The sequence below is a fragment of the Myxine glutinosa genome (genome assembly GCF_964187855.1).
Source record: "Myxine glutinosa chromosome 6 unlocalized genomic scaffold, kmMyxGlut1.1 SUPER_6_unloc_1, whole genome shotgun sequence".
NCBI classification, from domain to species: domain Eukaryota; kingdom Metazoa; phylum Chordata; class Myxini; order Myxiniformes; family Myxinidae; genus Myxine; species Myxine glutinosa.
Window position 1 is genome coordinate 375,104 of NW_027616353.1, and position 10,300 is coordinate 385,403.

Here is a 10,300-nt window from a genome sequence, read left to right on the forward strand (position 1 = left end):
AATACCTCACAGCCACGAAATTAAAAACACATCACAGCCACGAAATTAAAAACACCTCACCACCACAAAATTAAAAACACATCACAGCCATAAAACACGTAATAAAAACACCTCACCACCACGAAATTAAAAACACCTCACCACCACAAAATTGAAAACACCTCACAGCGATAAAACACATAATAAAAACACCTCACAGCCACAAAATTAAAAATACCTCACAGCCACGAAATTAAAAACACCTCACAGCCACGAAATTAAAAACACCTCACCACCACAAAATTAAAAACACATCACAGCCATAAAACACGTAATAAAAACACCTCACCACCACGAAATTTAAAACACCTTACCACCACAAAATTGAAAACACCTCACAGCAACAAAACACGTCATAAAAACACCTCACCACCACGAAATTAAAAACAACTCACCACCACAAAATTAAAACATCACAGCCATAAAACACGTAATAAAAACACCTCACCACCACGAAATTAAAAACACCTCACCACCACGAAATTAAAAACACCTCACAGCCATAAAACACATAGTAAAAACACCTCACCACCACGAAATTAAAAACACCTCACCACCACAAAATTGAAAACACCTCACAGCGACAAAACACGAAATTAAAAACACCTCACAGCCACGAAATTAAAAACACCTCACAGCCACGAAATTAAAAACACCTCACAGCCACGAAATGAAAAACACCTCACAGCCACGAAATTAAAAACACCTCACAGCCATAAACCACGTAATAAAAACACCTCATAGCCACGAAATTAAAAACACCTCGCCACCACGAAATTAAAAACACCTCAGCCATAAACCACGTAATAAAAACACCTCATAGCCACGAAATTAAAAACACCTCACAGCGACGATATTAAAAACACCTCACAGCCACGAAATTAAAAACACCTCACAGCCACGAAATTAAAAACACCTCACAGCCATAAACCACGTAATAAAAACACCTCATAGCCACGAAATTAAAAACACCTCGCCACCACGAAATTAAAAACACCTCACAGCCATAAAACACGTAATAAAAACACCTCACCACCACGAAATTAAAAACACCTCACAGCCATAAAACACGTAATAAAAACACCTCACCACCACGAAATTAAAAACACCTCACCACCACGAAATTAAAAACACCTCACAGCCATAAAACACGTAATAAAAACACCTCACCACCACGAAATGAAAAACACCTCACCACCACAAAATTGAAAACACCTCACAGCGACAAAACACGAAATTAAAAACACCTCACAGCCACGAAATTAAAAACACCTCACAGCCACGAAATTAAAAACACCTCACAGCCACGAAATGAAAAACACCTCACAGCCATGAAATTAAAAACACCTCACAGCCACGAAATGAAAAACACCTCACAGCCACGAAATAAAAAACACATCACCACCACAAAATTTAAAACACCTCACAATCATAAAACACGTAATAAAAACACCTCACCACCACGAAATTAAAAACACCTCACCACCACAAAATTTGAAACACCTCACAATCATAAAACATAATAAAAACACCTCACCACCACGAAATTAAAAACACCTCACCACCACAAAATTTAAAACACCTCACAGCCATAAAAAGGAATAAAAACACCTCACCACCACAAAATTAAAAACAACTCACCACCACAAAATTTAAAACACCTCAGCCATAAAACACGTAATAAAAACACCTCACCACAACGAAATTAAAATACCTCACCACCACAAAATTAAAAACACCTCACCACCACAAAATTAAAAGCACCTCACAGCTATAAAACACGTAATAAAAACACCTCACCACCAAGTCATTTAAAACACCTCACAGCTATAAAACACGCAATAAAAACACCTCACCACCAAGTAATTTAAAACACCTCCCAGCCATAAAACATGCAATAAAAACACCTCACCACCAAGTAATTTAAAACACCTCACCACCACAAAATTGAAAACACCCCACAGCCATAAAACACGTAATAAAAACACCTCACAGCCATAAAACATGTAATAAAAACACCTCACAGCCATAAAACATGTAATAAAAACACCACACAGCCATAAAACACGTAATAAATACTTCACCACCACAAAATTAAAAACACCTCACCACCAAGTAATTTAAAACACCTCACAGCCATAAAACACGTAATAAAAACACTTCACCACCACAAAATTAAAAACATCACCACCACAAAATTGAAAACACCTGACAGCCATAAAACACGCAATAAAAACACCTCACGACCATGAAATTAAAAACACCTCGCCACCTCAAAATTGAAAACACATCACAGCCATAAAACACACAATAAAAACACCTCATGACCACGAAATTAAAAATACCTAACCACCACAAAATTGAAAACACACACAGCCATAAAACATGTAATAAAAACACCTCACCACCACAAAATTAAAAACACCTCACCACCACGAAATTGAAAACACCTCACCACCACAAAATTATAAACACCTCATCACCACGAAATTAAAAACACCTCAGCCACGAAATTAAAAACACCTCACAGCCACGAAATTAAAAACACCTCACAGCCACGAAATTAAAAACACCTCACCACCACGAAATTAAAAACACCTCACAGCCATAAAACACGTAATAAAAACATCTCACCACCACGAAATTAAAAAGACCTCACCACCAAGTAATTTAAAACACCTCACATCCATAAAACATGCAATAAAAACACCTTACCACCACGAAATTAAAAACACCTCACAGCCATAAAACACAAAATAAAAACACCTCATAGCCACGAAATTAAAAACACCTCACAGCCACGAAATTAAAAACACCTCACAGCCACGAAATTAAAAACACCTCACAACCACGAAATTAAAAACACCTCACAGCCACGAAATTAAAAACACCTCACGGTCATAAAACACGTAATAAAAACACCTCACCACCACGAAATTAAAAACACCTCACCACCACGCAATTAAAAACACCTCACAGCCATAAAACACATAATAAAAACACCTCACCACCACGAAATTAAAAACACCTCACCACCACGAAATTAAAAACACCTCAGCCATAAAACACGTAATAAAAACACCTCACCACCACGAAATTAAAAACACCTCACCACCACAAAATTGAAAACACCTCACAGCGATAAAACACGTAATAAAAACACCTCACAGCCACGAAATTAAAAACACCTCACAGCCACGAAATTAAAAACACCTCACAGCCACGAAATTAAAAACACCTCACCACCACAAAATTTAAAACACATCACAGCCATAAAACACGTAATAAAAACACCTCACCGCCACGAAATTAAAAACACCTCACAGCCACGAAATTAAAAACACCTCACAGCCACGAAATTAAAAACACCTCACATCCATAAAACACGCAATAAAAACACCTCACCACCAAGTAATTTAAAACACCTCACCACCACAAAATTGAAAACACCTCACAGCCATAAATCGCGCAATAAAAACACCTCACCACCACGAAATTAAAAACACCTCACAGCCATAAAACACGAAATAAAAACACCTCATAGCCACGAAATTAAAAACACCTCACAGCCACGAAATTAAAAACACCTCACAGCCACGAAATTAAAAACACCTCACAACCACGAAATTAAAAACACCTCACAGCCACGAAATTAAAAACACCTCACAGCCATAAAACACGTAATAAAAACACCTCACCACCACGAAATTAAAAACACCTCACCACCACGCAATTAAAAACACCTCACAGCCATAAAACACATAATAAAAACACCTCACCACCACGAAATTAAAAACACCTCACCACCACGAAATTAAAAACACCTCACAGCCATAAAACACGGAATAAAAACACCTCACCACCACGAAATTAAAAACACCTCACCACCACAAAATTGAAAACACCTCACAGCGATAAAACACGTAATAAAAACACCTCACAGCCACGAAATTAAAAACACCTCACAGCCACGAAATTAAAAACACCTCACAGCCACGAAATTAAAAACACCTCACCACCACAAAATTTAAAACACATCACAGCCATAAAACACGTAATAAAAACACCTCACCGCCACGAAATTAAAAACACCTCACAGCCACGAAATTAAAAACACCTCACAGCTACGAAATTAAAAACACCTCACAGCCATAAAACACGCAATAAAAACACCTCACCACCAAGTAATTTAAAACACCTCACCACCACAAAATTGAAAACACCTCACAGCCATAAAACGCGCAATAAAAACACCTCACCACCAATTAATTTAAAACACCTCACCACCACAAAATTGAAAACACCTCACAGCCATAAAACACGTAATAAAAACACCTCACAGCCATAAAACATGTAATAAAAACATCACAGCCATAAAACACGCAATAAAAACACCTCACCACCACGATATTAAAAACACCTCACAGCCATAGAACACATAATAAAAACACCTCATAGCCACGAAATTAAAACACATCAAAGCCATAAAATACGTAATAAAAACACATCACCACCACGAAATTAAAAACACCTCACAGCCATAAAACACGTAATAAAAACACCTCATAGCCACGAAATTAAAAACACCTCACCACCACAAAATTAAAACACATCACAGCCATAAAACACGTAATAAAAACACCTCACAGCCATAAAACATGTAATAAAAACATCACAGCCATAAAACACGTAATAAAAACACATCACCACCACAAAATTAAAAACACCTCACAGCCATAAAACACGTAATAAAAACACCTCATAGCCACGAAATTAAAAACACCTCACAGCCACGAAATTAAAAACACCTCACAGCCACGAAATTAAAAACACCTCACAGCCACGAAATTAAAAACACCTCACATCCACGAAATTAAAAACACAACACAGCCACGAAATTAAAAAGACCTCACCGCCACGAAATTAAAAACACCTCACAGCCATAAAACACGTAATAAAAACACCTCACCACCACGAAATTAAAAACACCTCACCACCACAAAATTGAAAACACCTCACAGCGATAAAACACGTAATAAAAACACCTCACAGCCACAAAAATATAAATACCTCACAGCCACGAAATTAAAAACACATCACAGCCACGAAATTAAAAACACCTCACCACCACAAAATTAAAACACATCACTGCCATAAAACACGTAATAAAAACACTTCACCACCACGAAATTAAAAACACCTCACCACCAAGTAATTTAAAACACATCACAGCCATAAATCGAGTAATAAAAACACCTCACCACCACGTAATAAAAACACCTCACCACCACGAAATTAAAAACACCTCACAGCCGTAAAACATGTTATAAAAACACCTCACAGCCACGAAATTAAAAACACCTCACAGCCACGAAATGAAAAACACCTCACAGCCACGAAATAAAAACACCTCACAGCCACGAAATGAAAAAACACCTCACAGCCACGAAATTAAAAACACCTCACAGCCACGAAATGAAAAACACCTCACAGCCACGAAATAAAAAACACATCACCACCACAAAATTTAAAACACCTCACAATCATAAAACACGTAATAAAAACACCTCACCACCACGAAATTAAAAACACCTCACCACCACAAAATTTAAAACACCTCACCACCACGAAATTAAAAACACCTCACAGCCATAAAACACGTAATAAACACACCTCACCACCACAAAATGAAAAAGACCTCACCACCACGAAATTGAAAACATCACCACCACGAAATTATAAACACCTCACCACCACGAAATTTAAAACACCTCACAGCCACGAAATTAAAAACACCTCACAGCCACGAATATAAAAACACCTCACAGCCATGAAATTAAAAACACCTCACAGCCATGAAATTAAAAACACCTCACAGCCACGAAATTAAAAACACATCACCACCACGAAATTAAAAACACCTCACAGCCATAAAACATGTAATAAAAACATCTCACCACCACGAAATTAAAAAGACCTCACCACCACGAAATTAAAAACACCTCATAGCCATAAAACACGCAATACAAACACGTCACCACCACGAAATTAAAAACACCTCACAGCCATAAAACACGAAATAAAAACACCTAAAGCCACGAAATTAAAAACATCTCACAGCCATAAAACACGTAATAAAAACACCTCATAGCCACGAAATTAAAAACACCTCACAGCAACGAAATTAAAAACACCTCACATCCACGAAATTAAAAACACCTCACATCCATGAAATTAAAAACACCTCACAGCCACGAAATTAAAAACACCTCACAGCCACGAAATTAAAAACACCTCACCACCAAGTAATTTAAAACACCTCCCAGCCATAAAACATGCAATAAAAACACCTCACCACCAAGTAATTTAAAACACCTCACCACCACAAAATTGAAAACACCCCACAGCCATAAAAAGAGGAATAAAAACACCTCACAGCCATAAAACATGTAATAAAAACACCTCACAGCCAAAAAACACGAAATAAAAACACCACTACCACAAAATTAAAAACACCTCACCACCAAGTAATTTTAAAAACCTCACAGCCATAAAACACGCAATAAAAACACTTCACCACCACAAAATTAAAAACACCTCACCACCACAAAATTGAAAACACCTGACAGCCATAAAACATGCAATAAAAACACCTCACGACCATGAAATTAAAAACACCTTGCCACCTCAAAATTGAAAACACCTCAGCCATAAAACACACAATAAAAACACCTCATGAGCACGAAATTAAAAATACCTCACCACCACAAAATTGAAAACACACACCATAAAACATGTAATAAAAACACCTCACAGCCACGAAATTAAAAACACCTCACATCCACGAAATTAAAAACACCTCACAGCCACGAAATTAAAAACACCTCACAGCCACGAAATTAAAAACACCTCACCACCACGAAATTAAAAACACCTCACAGCCATAAAACACGTAATAAACACACCTCACCACCACAAAATTAAAAAGACCTCACCACCACGAAATTGAAAACACCTCACCACCACGAAATTAAAAACACCTCACAGCCACGAATATAAAAACACCTCACAGCCATGAAATTAAAAACACCTCACAGCCACGAAATTAAAAACACCTCACAGCCACGAAATGAAAAACACCTCACAGCCATGAAATTAAAAACACCTCACAGCCACGAAATGAAAAACACCTCACAGCCACGAAATAAAAAACACATCACCACCACAAAATTTAAAACACCTCACAATCATAAAACACGTAATAAAAACACCTCACCACCACGAAATTAAAAACACCTCACTACCACAAAATTTGAAACACCTCACAATCATAAAATATAATAAAAACACCTCACCACCACGAAATTAAAAACACCTCACCACCACAAAATTTAAAACACCTCAGCCATAAAACACGTAATAAAAACACCTCACCACAACGAAATTAAAAACACCTCACCACCACAAAATTAAAAACACCTCACCACCACAAAATTAAAAGCACCTCACAGCTATAAAACACGTAATAAAAACACCTCACCACCAAGTCATTTAAAACACCTCACAGCTATAAAACACGCAATAAAATCACCTCACCACCAAGTAATTTAAAACACCTCCCAGCCATAAAACATGCAATAAAAACACCTCACCACCAAGTAATTTAAAACACCTCACCACCACAAAATTGAAAACACCCCACAGCCATAAAACACGTAATAAAAACACCTCACAGCCATAAAACATGTAATAAAAACACCTCACAGCCATAAAACATGTAATAAAAACACCTCACAGCCATAAAACACGTAATAAATACTTCACCACCACAAAATTAAAAACACCTCACCACCAAGTAATTTAAAACACCTCACAGCCATAAAACACGTAATAAAAACACTTCACCACCACAAAATTAAAAACATCACCACCACAAAATTGAAAACACCTGACAGCCATAAAACACGCAATAAAAACACCTCACGACCATGAAATTAAAAACACCTCGCCACCTCAAAATTGAAAACACATCACAGCCATAAAACACACAATAAAAACACCTCATGACCACGAAATTAAAAATACCTCACCACCACAAAATTGAAAACACACACAGCCATAAAACATGTAATAAAAACACCTCACAGCCACAAAATTAAAAACACCTCACAGCGACGAAATTAAAAACACCTCACCACCACAAAATTAAAAACACCTCACAGCCATAAAACACGTAATAAACACACCTCACCACCACAAAATTAAAAACACCTCACCACCACGAAATTGAAAACACCTCACCACCACAAAATTATAAACACCTCATCACCATGAAATTAAAAACACCTCAGCCACGAAATTAAAAACACCTCACAGCCACGAAATTAAAAACACCTCACAGCCACGAAATTAAAAACACCTCACCACCACGAAATTAAAAACACCTCACAGCCATAAAACACGTAATAAAAACATCTCACCACCACGAAATTAAAAAGACCTCACCACCAAGTAATTTAAAACACCTCACATCCATAAAACATGCAATAAAAACACCTTACCACCACGAAATTAAAAACACCTCACAGCCATAAAACACGAAATAAAAACACCTCATAGCCACGAAATTAAAAACACCTCACAGCCACGAAATTAAAAACACCTCACCGCCACGAAATTAAAAACACCTCACAGCCACGAAATTAAAAACACCTCACAGCTACGAAATTAAAAACACCTCACAGCCATAAAACACGCAATAAAAACACCTCACCACCAAGTAATTTAAAACACCTCACCACCACAAAATTGAAAACACCTCACAGCCATAAAACGCGCAATAAAAACACCTCACCACCAAGTAATTTAAAACACCTCACCACCACAAAATTGAAAACACCTCACAGCCATAAAACACGTAATAAAAACACCTCACAGCCATAAAACATGTAATAAAAACATCACAGCCATAAAACACGCAATAAAAACACCTCACCACCACGATATTAAAAACACCTCACAGCCATAGAACACATAATAAAAACACCTCATAGCCACGAAATTAAAACACATCAAAGCCATAAAATACGTAATAAAAACACATCACCACCACGAAATTAAAAACACCTCACAGCCATAAAACACGTAATAAAAACACCTCATAGCCACGAAATTAAAAACACCTCACCACCACAAAATTAAAACACATCACAGCCATAAAACACGTAATAAAAACACCTCACAGCCATAAAACATGTAATAAAAACATCACAGCCATAAAACACGTAATAAAAACACATCACCACCACAAAATTAAAAACACCTCACAGCCATAAAACACGTAATAAAAACACCTCATAGCCACGAAATTAAAAACACCTCACAGCCACGAAATTAAAAACACCTCACAGCCACGAAATTAAAAACACCTCACAGCCACGAAATTAAAAACACCTCACATCCACGAAATTAAAAACACAACACAGCCACGAAATTAAAAAGACCTCACCGCCACGAAATTAAAAACACCTCACAGCCATAAAACACGTAATAAAAACACCTCACCACCACGAAATTAAAAACACCTCACCACCACAAAATTGAAAACACCTCACAGCGATAAAACACGTAATAAAAACACCTCACAGCCACAAAAATATAAATACCTCACAGCCACGAAATTAAAAACACATCACAGCCACGAAATTAAAAACACCTCACCACCACAAAATTAAAACACATCACTGCCATAAAACACGTAATAAAAACACTTCACCACCACGAAATTAAAAACACCTCACCACCAAGTAATTTAAAACACATCACAGCCATAAATCGAGTAATAAAAACACCTCACCACCACGTAATAAAAACACCTCACCACCACGAAATTAAAAACACCTCACAGCCATAAAACATGTTATAAAAACACCTCACAGCCACGAAATTAAAAACACCTCACAGCCACGAAATGAAAAACACCTCACAGCCACGAAATAAAAACACCTCACAGCCACGAAATGAAAAAACACCTCACAGCCACGAAATTAAAAACACCTCACAGCCACGAAATGAAAAACACCTCACAGCCACGAAATAAAAAACACATCACCACCACAAAATTTAAAACACCTCACAATCATAAAACACGTAATAAAAACACCTCACCACCACGAAATTAAAAACACCTCACCACCACAAAATTTAAAACACCTCACCACCACGAAATTAAAAACACCTCACAGCCATAAAACACGTAATA